At 39.3% G+C, this 12,626-nt stretch overlaps 1 pseudogene across 1 annotated transcript; it reads right to left on the bottom strand.

Moving 5' to 3' along the window:
• Window positions 1-9,274: 9,274 nt before the first annotated feature.
• Window positions 9,275-11,253, bottom strand: LOC148915334 (cytochrome P450 736A117-like; annotated as a pseudogene). Its single transcript, XR_016128426.1, has 2 exons — window positions 10,254-11,253; window positions 9,275-10,068 (listed from the first exon to the last, which is right to left on the bottom strand). The product of XR_016128426.1 is annotated as a cytochrome P450 736A117-like (transcript).
• Between the last annotated feature and the right edge of the window lie 1,373 nt (window positions 11,254-12,626).

A 12,626-nucleotide genomic window follows, 5' to 3' on the forward strand; every position in this document is an offset into this window, starting at 1 on the left:
GAATAACAGTTTTTGCACCAATGCTGGTGAGATCTATCATAAAATCAAACTATCGACCACTTGAAGCTCTTGCTAGGTCCTGGACTAATCCACAACGACGACTACCTGTGTAGATTACACATTACGTACCCTCCTACTACATGAGAATATTATTATTTTTATATGATTGGATTCATAATGAAACAATAAAGAACCCAACGTGACCAAATGTCAAAAGCAGTTATAGAAGTGTACATAATTTAATAAAAAGAACACTCGAAGTTTCAAACAACAAACACAAACAAAAGGAGGGGGGAGGGTTTGATTATTCAAATGACCTAATTCTAATGTTTAAAATGTAACCAAACTCTAATTTTAATAAGATCAACAAATGTTATTAACAAAGTGTAATTTAACATGGTAACAAACACTAGGATTTTCGGAATCCACCATAAACAATCCTACTCATTTCCATGAATACTCAAGTTATTAACTCTAGATGCATTAATGAAGATTTTTGAAATCATGACAGGGTTTAATGGCTCAAGACGCATGATTCTCTCTAAAAGAAGTAAAGTGCGTGTTTATGCTACAATACTCGTGCTTTCCATACAATCAATCTAGGTGTGCTTAGTACTTCGATTTAATCATATGAAAAACCCATTAAGATTGAAGAGAATATGAACATCACAATAACCCTAATAGTATGATGTTTACAATAGACATTCAAGAAACTAAGTCACATGATGCTCACTTAAAAAGGATTCAATCATTTGTTTGCCAATTAGAAATTATGTTCTTTGGTATCTTACACAACTTCTCAGCTTTAGCTAGATGCATACAACCTAAGGTGATCAATCAAAGGAAGCACACGCATAGCATATAATTAATTTAGTGAAAATGAATTCATCAACAACATCTATAAATCCAATAACTCAAGCATCAAAACAATAGAGTAATCATGTTTAGGGCTTCAACCTAAGCCCTAGTTATGGAGTTTAGTTCCTCATACTTATTACAAACACAAATTCAAAATATAACTAGAAAGAGTTTACAGATTTTGTAGAGATGAAGGCATAAAAGCCTTTAATGGTGGAAGAGTTCTCCTCCTTCATAGCTTCCATTGCTTGGTTGCTGCCTTTTGGTCTCTCTCTCTCTCTCTCTCTCTCTCTCTCTCTCTCTCTCTCTTCTCAGAAAATGCAAAGTGTAGACAATGTTTCTCTTGGCCAGCTGATCCTTTCCCACTTGGCTACCTTCTCTCTCTTGCCAACTCATTCTTCAATATTAAACTCCACCTTTTGCTAAAGTCTTTGGCCATTGTCTCCTCCTCGTCTTCTTGAAATGATGAGATTTGGTTTTTAAATTCATTACAAGGCTCCCTTTGTCTCAGCAAATCCCACTTCAATAAGGTAATTCATTGTTACCAAATGGTATGGTAACAAGTAGAAATAAGATGACATCAAGTGGAGGTAATACTGGCCCAAAACAGATTTCCATAGCTAGGATCGATGCTGGATCAGTTGGGGAGGTTATACTTGTTCAATGAAGCTCAATTTTGGAGATGTTGTAATTGACACCTGTGGGGGTCTTTTTGTTCCAGCAGCCTGACGAATGGGCTTGGGCTGCCATAAGAAGAAAACGACAGAAATTCCCCAAGTATTTGAATTCAGAAACCAAGCTCTGAAAGAGTTTTTGAAAGGTTTGATGAAACCTTAGAAAAATACCCTCAGGTTCTTTCCACCAATAGCCAAATAAACATAATAGATTAATTAATGGCTTAGCATGAGAAGCTTGTGGCATGGGAGCAAAACCATCATGAGTTTAGCATGAACAGAGAGAGATAAGCGTGAGTTTCTTACAGTGAACAAAGGGTTAAAGTGGAACAGAAGAAGATTAGACAGATTTCTTTCCTAAGGGAAGAGGAAAACAAACGAAGCAGAGAATTGGGTAGCTTGAGTAAAATTCCCAATTTATTTGACAAAGTGTGGTCAAGCCTTGGATGGGTTATTTTGCTAGGTAGAAGAAGCATGGAGGAATAAGGCTCGAAATTGCTGAGTTTTGGAAGCAAGAGAGGAAGCTTGCTCTCTGGATGTGGATTAAGTGAATTTCCAGTTGCTTGACAAAGCTTGGTCAAGCTCTAGATGGGTTAGGCTGTGGATGGTTTTCTGGGTAGATGAGGCTCTCTTTTATAGGCTTGAAGAACCCTAATTTCATCTAACTTTTCCTTTCCCTTTTCATCGTTTCTTCCCACTTGATCTAATTTGGTGAAATTTTCCTATCCAAGGAGCATGGGTAAGGAACCCTTTGTGATTCCAATAGTTTGACGCAGCTGGACCTTCCCATAAGGGGGGAGGCGCCACCTGCTTTCTTTCATGGTTTTCAAGATGGAGCTTGCAGAGGAAAAAGAGATGGGAGGAGTTTTTTTTCCGATGGGTATTCGTCTCTCCCACATGGATTTCCACTGGTTCCTGTCATGTTTCCTTGTTTGACCGTCTTGGAATCCTAGCAAGGATGGAGCACGATGCTAGATTTTTTATAAAGCTTTAGGCTAGGCTTGTATGTACAGTGTTGGGTTATCAGCGTGTTATCTCCAGCATCTAATGGGTTTTCGTCAAGTTGCTGGAAGTGTTTTTGACAAAGTGTTTGGGTGCTCTAACTAACATAAGGTTTTCTAAACAAGCTATTGTATTCTTTCTAAGGCATTGTGCTATGTTCTCTCTCTCTCTCTCTCATGCTAGCCCATGTGTTTGGGCTTAAGAAATGGGCTTCAGTTTTCGGGCTCCCAAGCAGCCCAAAACTTCTATTTCTTGGCTCATAAATGGGCCTCATGAAAGCTTGTTACCATCCATACCACAACCCACTCAAGCAAGCCCCAGACATTTGCGTGGCTTGGGCCCACTTAAGCTTATAGCGTGGTTGGGTGTGAACTAATAATTTCCTGCTTAGCATGGCATGTCAATCGGCGTGTTTTAATTTTATCATCCTTGAATAGAGGCATGATGCTTGACGAGGTAATGGGCTCGTAGAGTTAGTGCTTATTTCAACTCTTAGTATGAGAGATTGCATATTTATTTGGCATGGCATGTGGTCGTAGCTTGTGCAAGCATGAATGAGGAATTTTGCATGCTTCGAACCGAGTCTTTTTCTTAATAAGGCATTATGTTGGGCCGAGAATTTATTTGGGCCCAACCCTGGATTTTTGGGCCTCAACAACACCCATAGGAACAGGGACAGACCAGGAATCTTATCTCATAAGGTCATGGTGTAAAAGTTCAATTTTTTGGAGAAGCTGGGGCTTGGGCTTAAAGGTTTGGTGGGGGAGAGGGTTAAAGGTTTGGGGGGTGGAGATTGGGGATTTAGGTTTGAGAGTTTAGGAATAGGGGTTTTGGATTGGAGATGCTGAAGTTGGGAGAGTTCTCTTTGAATATGTTCTTTTAAAAATAAAAATAAAAACAAAACAAAAAGTCCTGGACCAAAATGACGTTGTTTTGGCCAGGTCTTTAAAAAAAAAAATTGCAGGGCCAAAACGACGCCATTTTGCCAGCGTGTTTTTAAAAAATTTAAATGCTCGGCCAAAACGACGCTTTTGGCCAGCATGTTTTTTTATAAAAAACAGAAGCCTCGCTCTGCATCTTCTTCTTCCTCAGACCAGCAACCATCTCCTTCATCCATTCATGGGGTCACACAACCATTAAAGGGGACCTTGTAGCTTACTTTCATGGTGTCCATAGGGTCGTTTGACCGCATTGACCCCACGGTGGGTTCTTCGTCCCTGCATAGGAACAAGTTTCATGAAGAACTTAATCGCATTTGAGCACCAAAACATGCTGATCCAAATAAGGACGTACCTTTAGTTTGGCTAACTTGAGCTATAGCCTAGGTGGCTTCTTTTTTTCCAACCAAAAAAATAATAATTCTAGCTCACCTAATTTAAATAACCTAGCCTCCTTTAGTTCTCCTCCTTGCACAACACGTAGTTAATAAAAAGAGAGAAAAAAAAAAAACTCATACACAACACAACACGTAGAAAAAAGAAATAAATAAAGGGTTATCGACAAAAGACACCATGATGGTTTGAGGTCATTCTCAATATGGACCATAGGGTTTCAATTTCATCAATTTACACCCTAATATTTTCAAATATGACCAATTTAAGCCTTAGTTAATTTGATCGTTTGGTCAGACATTAACTGATGACGTGTCAATTGTGGAACCCACCTACTAACTAATCCCAAAAAATAAATAAATAAATATATATATATATAAAATGATAAATAAAATAAAAAAACTTTAAAAAACCCATCGTCTTCCCTGCCCAGCGCCTTCTGTTCCCCACCCAATCTCGCTGAAGCCTACTTCCCAACCTCCGTCTCCCAACCCCTCTCCCTCCACCTCCTCTTCATCTCTCAGACCTCCGCGCACCATTTCACTACCCCAGAAATGCCAGACCCCCAATCTCTCCGTCAACAAGCTCCGCACCCAAAGCGACGTCGATTCAATCCTCGCTCGCCTCCATTGCCACGTCGCCGAGATATTGATCAAGAGCGGCTTCCTCCCCGACGTTGACGTCGAGGTTTGCTCAGTAATTAGCAAACCAGTGGCCAATCATGGTAATTATTATTCTTCCAATTTTTTGTGGGTTTGTAATGATATTAGAATATTGAAAGGGTTGGGATTTTCTCCAGATTGTATCGCAGGGGTTAGGCCACCATGTCTGGTTCTGTATTTGTGTTTGTTCTCTGTCATTTTGCTGGGATGGGATTATTGGTCAGGGGTGGGGTGGATCGAGTTGTGGTTTGGTGCGACTTGGTGGATGTAGGCTCTGGTTTAATCGTACAAATAGAGCTTCTTGGACTTTATCGAGACAACCAAGGAGCCTGGAGTCATTTTTGTTAGCCAAATTTGATGGCATAGTTGGACTTGCATTTCAAGAGATATCAGTTGGAAATGATGTACCTGTGTATTTCATGAGTATCTACTCTGTTTGACTCAGGTTGTGTTTTCAATGATCCATAGGAATCCAGAGATTTCATCTTGCTATGTTTCTCAGTGGTGAAGGTGGCTGAGTTGAGGGGATGGGGAACCTGGGGGAGGGGGAGCAGGGGGGCGCTGGGTTGTTGGGCATAGGCGGGGTAGGGATTTTTAAAGTTTTCTTTTTCTTTTTCTAATTTTATATTATTTTGTCATTATATATATTTTGGGATTGGTTAGTAGGTTGGTCCCACAATTGACACGTCATTAGTTAACGTCTGGCCAAACGGTCAACTTAACGGAAGGCTTAAATTGGTCATATTTGAAAATATTTGGGTGCAAATTGATGAAATTGAAACTCTATGATCCATATTGAGAATGACCCCAAACCTTTTGCAGGGTGTCTTTTGTCGTTAGCTTATAAATAAATAACTCACACACAACACGTAGAGGGAGGAAAAAAAAAAGCACCCTACCCTTGCACGTAGAGAAAAAAACTGCTCTTGTTGCTGCTGCAATCACCTTCAAGACTTAATTTAAGTGAACCAACTTCCTATATTCGTCAAGTAAGCTTCTCTCAATTTGTTGATGTTCTAATTTGAGGATTTTTTTTATAGAGTTTATGAAGTATCAATTAGGATTTGCAATTGAAACTTATGAATTATCAATTAGGGATTTGCAATTGGGGCTTATCAATTTCAGTTTATGAGTTATGAATTATCAAATATGAATTGTAATTGATTTTATTGTTTTTGCTTATTAAATAGGTATAATTTTATTTTTTTTTGGTTTTCAATGAAATTACATGGTATGGTTGAGTTTTCTATCTACTTAGTACCTAAATATAGCCCACCTCATTTTGAAATCCTTGGTCCATCCTGGATCCGAGGCCAAGAAGTTGACCTATGAAAATGAACAAAAATAGAATTTACATTCAATAATGCATTTTTAGCTCACATTCATACCACTAAATGTAAAATCTATGAAAAACACAGAAAGGAAGTAAAATGCTATAAAATATCAAGAATTAACTCAAAATATTGGATGAATAACATGATAAATCATGTGTAAAAATGAACTCAACACTTTCTAGGAAACTCATGGAAATATCATTAGATGAAAAACTGTTATGCTGTATGAGATCAGTTCACAAGACCAATACCACAGTAGTAGTCATATATTTCAAACATGAGGGTAACCAAATTGAAGAGGCACAGTTGGAGGAACAAGTACATGAGCAAGTTGATGATGATGGTACTGAGACTGATGATGGTGAAGGTACTAATACTGATGTTGTGAAGGTACTGATGAAGAGGGTGATAACAAAGATCCTGATTTTGTTGATAGCGATTATGAACAAAGTGAAGTTGAGGAGTGCTTGTTGAAACACGATGACAAGTGGTTTGATGGCTATGTAGATTATGATATGATTGACATTGATCCTAATGTAGAGAAAGATGATGATGAGTCAGATCATGGAGAAGACTCACCTACACTTGGAAGCACATGTAGTTCTTCTAGTGAAGATGAAGCAATTGCTAATTTGAGGATGAGGAGGAAGAAAATGCCAAATGGTGAGGATTTTAGGCTTGAAACTAATATGGCAAACCCACCATCAATAATAGAGCATATCGTCAATTATGGGGATTGGGGTCCGGACATAGGTCACCAACAACACACACAAGCACCGAAATCTAGAGTTTGTGCAAACTCACATATATCATAGCAAATTCATGCCACAAATAAACTATTTTATTAATCATAAAAAAACTTCCCTACAACTATTACATTAGCTTATTTATAGACTTTACAAAACTTGGGCACCAAGGTTACTTGGTCCAAAAGTAAGCTAATTAATTACAAAATCACACATAAATAATAAAAGATATCCTAAAACTACCTAAATAAGAAAATAACTGTAACAACCCGATCCTTAATTAATTTTTTAACTATTATTTTATTCAAAGAAAGGACTAGAATACCCTCAAAATATTTTAATGGTTTAAAAGTTAACTTTTTATTCAGGAAGGAATTTGGGGATTTCAGTTGTACCGTTGCGTAGAGCACGTTGAAATGAGTCCGTAGACACGTAGTGAACTCAAATCAGAGTTGTAACGAAGAAATGGTAATCAAAAGAAGTTCATTGGCATAACAGTAAATATTTTGAAGTTTAGTTAGTTTTAAACCTAGAATTTCTGCATTTCGGGGGGGATCGATCAAACGACTTCTAGAGGAGTTTCTCTCAACTCCAACCACCAATTCAAGCAAGACCAGCCCCGTTAGAACTTCCACACTTCCCTCTTCCAGCCCCAGTTCTTTGTCGCCCCGATCCACCGCTGTAGTTGCCTAAACAACCAAGAAACAAGCGGTGTTGGACAGATTTTGTAAACTTTCGTCGGCTCGTTCTCTGACATCCGGCCACCATTTTCGGCATCCAGGTATAAAAATTCATCTATTTTTCGAGCCCTAGCTGCTGGTTGGGTAGGATTTCAGAAATTTTTAGCGTAGATAACTCGATCTTGGATCCAAAGTTTAGCCGGATTTCGGGTTGAGATTCCGGCCACTTCCTACCAGTTTTTGGGGTAGGTCTAAGAACAAAAGTGACTCCAAATAGGGTGTTACACTTAGGGTAGGAGTCTTGAGCAGTGATTTGGAGTTTTTCTGACGAAGCATTATTGCTTTAGGCACCACATGCTTGCCACTCGTGTGCCGATCTGGGCAGCAGGGTGGGGACCACAATTAGTCCTAAAATAATCCCTTAGTCCTCACGAGCACGTAGGATTTCATGGATCTTAATTCGGATAACGTTTGAACTCCGAACGGATCTCGCCTAGTGTGGGATTTTCGGGTTCAGCATGTTTGAGCTGTTGGATCATAGTCATGTTTAGGTATGTTGACTCAGGTAATTACAGAATCGTATAATAGTTGATGGATCGTAAAACGGAGTTCCAAATAATTTAGAAACGCCAGCCTTAGAGATAGGTTTACAGATAAACAAGTCCGGACCGAAAGGAGTTATCTAAATCCTATTATGGGATGAGCAGATAGTTAGTTATAAGTTGCGGCCCGGATAGTAGCAGATATCTCCAAGGCCTACGTTTGCGTTCGAGAACGGAGGAAAGAACTACGTGTGGTTTAATCTCTCAGTAAGGGTACGTAGGCAGCCTACAATTTTATGGTGCAGCCACGAGTTAGAGCCTTTGAGTTTGTGTTCTTGATTTTCAGGGCATTTTGGTCATTTGTGACCCACACCCACCAAATGTCAGTATTAAACAGGATTCAGCCTTCCAAAGTAGAATTTGGGTCGTGTCCTTTCAATAACAATATCTCAAGAAATAACAAATTAAAGGGTAATATCTATCCTGATCCACCCTTATGCTCTTGCGTCAATCAGGGACTTCTTTTACAATTCTTGTTCCAAGTTATAGTCCACCATTTCTCACCATATACTTGCTGTCAATTTTGTATCAACAAGAGATCCCTCCCTCCTTTTCCCACTCAAAACTGTAAGTGATTTCTTTTATTCTTTCTTTTACATGTTCTCATCATGGGCATATATAGATTTGAGAGGATATTTCCTATGCATGGTTAAACCAATAGCTTCAGTCAAATTCCCAAAACACAAAATATTTCCCAAGAAACCAGTTTAAGACATTTGCATTCACACTCACAACAACAGATTTGAGAGGATATTTCCTATGCATGGTTAAACCAGTAGCTTCAGTCACGTCCAAATCCTTGTTGGTTGCTCCACCAGGCAATTTCCAATCAAACTTATGTACTATATTTACTAAAGCAATCTCAGTAACATCTGTGGCAAATTGAACTTACACAAGAATATGGAACTTGCACGGATCTTTATTTTTGTTTGGATGAACAAACACTAAAGGAACACTTTAGATACTCTTAAACAAAACTCTAATTTCATGATCTTATGTGTTTCACACATCCAACCTTCTAAAATGAATATAGAAAGAAAATATGTTCTAGAAAAACCTCATTGGTAATGCAAGATAAGATCACAGTTAGATAAGATCACCATGGGGCAATTTTCTTCTTCTTTTGTCTTTTACCTCCTCTCTTTTTGACTTTCTTTGTGAGAGTAATCTAATACTAGTCTTGTTTCAATTATCTTTCCCACTTTAATTTAATCCCGCGAGATAAAGCTACTGACTTTTCCCCATCTCATCAATCATGTATACTTGAGTTTGAGTTTTTCACCACACACCACCATGGTTAAAAATTCAGAAACTACCCTGATTTTGAATTTCCAAAAACTCAAAATATTCCAAACAGACCAATTTAAGAAACTTGAAAATGTGTATATGGTGAGAAAACTTGCATTGACACATAATATTTTGACAGTTCTTATTGTGCTATAGTATCTTGGCAACAGTACTGACAGCTGAAGCCATAGACATACACGATAGCAGGCTTAGAGCCTTAACACATATAATATGAAGACCAGTTCATGTGCGTATATGAAAATGCCCTCTCTATCCCTCAACTTGAGTGTGGAAAAGCAACAGCTTTCAGAGGATATTTTCTATGTGAGGTTAAGCCAATGGATTCTGTCATGTCTAAATCCTCCCCACTTGCTTCACCGGGCAATGCCCAGTCGAACTTGTGCACGATGTTTGCTAAGGCAATTTCATTAACAGCCATGGCAAACTGAATTCCTGGGCAGACCCTCCTACCAGCTCCAAATGGAATCAATTGAAAGTCATTCCCTTTGTAATCTATACCACTATTCAAGAACCTTTCTGGCTCATACTCCTCTGGGTTGTCATACAGCTTGGGATCTCTTCCAATTTTCCATGCGTTGATGAAAACTTGTGTGTTGGCTTTAATGTTGTAGCCATTTACTTCCACATCTCGGATTGACATCCTGGGAAATAGTAGTGGAAGTGGTGGATGAAAGCGAAGAGTCTCCTTCGTCACTGCCTTCAAGTAGTGCATTTCAACCAAATCATCCTCTGTAATTACGTCTGTTTTGTTTCCAACTATTCCCCTTACCTCATTCTGCAATTTGTTCATGACCCTTGGATGCCTTAAAAGCTCAGTCATTGTCCACTCTAAGGCCGTATATGCGGTATCAGTGCCAGCACCAAACATGTCCTAAAAAGAATTGATTGGATTAAGATATTTAACCTATTGCAAAATATATAAATATATATACTACTATATGTTACATCTCTTTCACAAAAACACACACACATGCATATATATATATATATATATATATATAGAGAGAGAGAGAGAGAGAGAGAGAGAGAGAGAGAGAGAGAGAGAGTTATAGTTACCAAGATGATACCCTTTATACCAACTTTATCAATAGGAATACCAGCCAAGTTTTCTTTCTGAATTGCAAGCAAAACGTCCAAAAAATCCTTTTGGTCATCATCTCCACTCTTTGAACTATGGTTCATATGCTCTTGAACCGCTGTATCTATAAAGTCATCCAACTGCTTAGCCACCTTGTCTAACTTGGCTCCCAAACCATTGATATGGCTCAACCAAGAAAGCCATGGGATATAGTCCCCAATATTAACAGTTCCCAGTAAGTCAGTGAGATCCCCTAAAAGCTTCTAAACATCCTCCCACTTTCCCCACCATCCCCATCATTGTACTTCCTCCCTAAAGCCACTCTACACACCACATCATTAGTAAGCCTCACAAACATTTCGCTTAAATTCAAAACAGACGATGATGATGATGATGAATCATTTATGTATCTGATCATGGATTTGGTTTCCTCTTCCCTCACAGAACGAAAAGACCGAACCCTTGTGTTGCTCAAAAGATTTGACACACATATACTTCTCACCTGCCTCCAATACTCACCATACGGCGCGCTTGCGACATCTTTGTAGTTGTAGAGAAGCTTCTCAAAGATGGTGGACTTGGGTCGACCAGAAAACGCGGGGTCATGAGTTTTCAAGATCTCCCGGGCTGCCTCAGCTGAAGACACAAGAAGCACCGGAACACTTCCAAAGTGAAGAAGCATGAGAGGGCCATGGCGTTGGGACAAGGCTTGAAGTGAGCGATGAGGGTTCGAGCCTATCTGGTGAAGGTTTCCAATGATAGGTAGCTTTGGTGGAGAAGGTGGTGGTGATGATTTTTGGGTGGCAGTTTTAGTGGAAGAGTACCATGTGTATAGGAAGATGAGGAAAATGGCCAGCAGTGTGAAGGACAAAGGTTGCAAAAAGGAGGAGCTTTCATTTAGCTCTTGCAATACTTGCATGGTATTTAGCATCTTCAGGGTTAGTGCTAAGAAAAGAATGTGTTGTGTGTTTTTTATAAAGGCAAAGATCATCCTACCACGTAGAACAGAACCATCCGTGGTTCCATAAGAAAACAAAACAACAAGAGGATAGGACCACCACCTCACAACTTTGAGTGTGAGCATTCTGATGGTCCATTTGTAATAGGAGAGCCATGTGTCGGCCAACTTGGAGCCACATAAAAGTTTATGGACTTGTTTGTTTGTTTAAATTTGTTATCTTATTCTTTCTTCTTTCTTCTAGGGATGAGTTATTCCACACGAATTCATCCACTTGAGCAGAAGATGTAAATAATATATTTACTTGTATTAAACAGATTACACAAAGTCCCTATTTATACTGATACAAGAAATTTACTGAAGGCAGGAAATAATATAGACATGAATACAATCCGATTTACAGCAGGAAAAGCTAATTACTAGGAGGAGGTTGTGAAGTTGACTTCTGTGTGTGCTAGGAAAGGAAAGCTGTGTTAACACCCCTTGCAAACTGGGCATCACATGATGCACAAGTTTGGAAGACATATGTTGATGGCGTGGTTTGTGAAGGGCTTTGGTAAATAGGTCTGTAGGTTGGTCTACAGAAGGAACAAAGCAAACTTGATGACTTCCAAGAGCAATCTTTTTACGGACAAAGTGATAGTCTAACTCAATTTGACATGTGCGGGCATGGAAAACTAGATTGGCAGCCATGTACATGGTGCTGAGATTGTCACAAAAGAGTTGGACCGGAAACCAAAGACACACACCCAATTCATGAAGAAAGGAACGGAGCCAAGTGGTTTCGGCACAAGCATGAGAGAGGGCATGGAATTTCGATTCTATACTAGAGCGCGAGACTGTGGATTGTTTCTTGGAACACTATGAGATGAGGTTAGTTCCAAGAGTAATCACATATCCAGTGGTTGACCAACGAGAATCAAGGCACCCAGCCCAGTTTGCATCAGAGTAGGGGAAGAGGTGAGCTATAGCAGTTTGAGGAGTGAAGGTGAGGCCGAGATCAATGGTGCCCTTGATGTACCTTAGTATCCGTTTGGAGCAACAAGGTGAGAGGTGCGAGGGGCACTTTATGAACTGAGCAACAATGTTGACGAGAAAAGATATGTCAGGACGAGTAAGAGTGAGATAACTGTAAACTGCCAACAAGATTGCAATACTCGGTTGGGTTGGAGATTAGAGCACCATTAGAGACATAGAGGAGAACCTAGGCAGCCAATGGGGTAGATGTGGGTTTGGAGTTGAGAAGATTGGTTTTCCGTAAAAGATCATGTGCATATTTGAGTTGATTAACGTGGAAAGTGTCATCCTTATGAAAAACCTGTAAACCTAAGAAATAGCTTAGCAAACCAAGGTCTTTGGTGTCAAAGTGGCCACCTAAAAGAGAGATGAATTG

The sequence above is a fragment of the Prunus mume genome, linkage group LG7, assembly GCF_029339155.1.
Source record: "Prunus mume cultivar Tortuosa linkage group LG7, ASM2933915v1, whole genome shotgun sequence".
NCBI classification, from domain to species: domain Eukaryota; kingdom Viridiplantae; phylum Streptophyta; class Magnoliopsida; order Rosales; family Rosaceae; genus Prunus; species Prunus mume.